This window comes from Apis dorsata, unplaced genomic scaffold, assembly GCF_000469605.1.
Source record: "Apis dorsata unplaced genomic scaffold, Apis dorsata 1.3 scaffold_867, whole genome shotgun sequence".
In the NCBI taxonomy this organism is placed as follows: Eukaryota; Metazoa; Arthropoda; class Insecta; order Hymenoptera; family Apidae; genus Apis; species Apis dorsata.
The window spans coordinates 352,949-353,325 of record NW_006263987.1 but is presented as its reverse complement, the minus strand read 5'-3'; the positions used below and the strand labels follow the sequence as shown (position 1 = coordinate 353,325).

General features: G+C 50.7%; 1 protein-coding gene across 4 annotated transcripts in view; it reads left to right on the top strand.

The window, feature by feature from the left end:
• Window positions 1-377, top strand: part of LOC102676118 (segmentation protein cap'n'collar) — a 76,906-nt gene that overhangs the window by 40,681 nt on the left and 35,848 nt on the right. The gene's annotated exons all lie outside the window — the stretch shown is intronic.

Sequence of the window (377 nt, the reverse complement as noted above, 5' to 3'; positions counted from 1 at the left end):
AGGTAACTGGGAGGTGAAGGCGGCGGCGAGCGTTCGGTCGCGTTCGGAGCGTGCGTAAGGGATGAAGTAGGGTAGAGCGAGGAGGGACGCGCGATTGGCCGTGGGGCGGGAACATCGAGGGGTTGTTCGAACCAGCAGGTGGATCTTCAACAACACCCCTTTGTCCCTCAATTAGTTACGTTTTTTTCCTTTTCCGTCCCTCCTCCCAAATTTTACCTGTCCGTCGGCTCTAGTCAGTTTTCGAGTGTTGCGCCTCGAGACCAACAGTTTTAGTCGAGTCACAGTGAATCCGGTTTCCTCGAATCGTCCTGCAACTGTTTTTATCTAACCTTTTTTTTCCCTTTTCTTTTCCTTTCCTTTCCTTTCTTTTGTTTTCT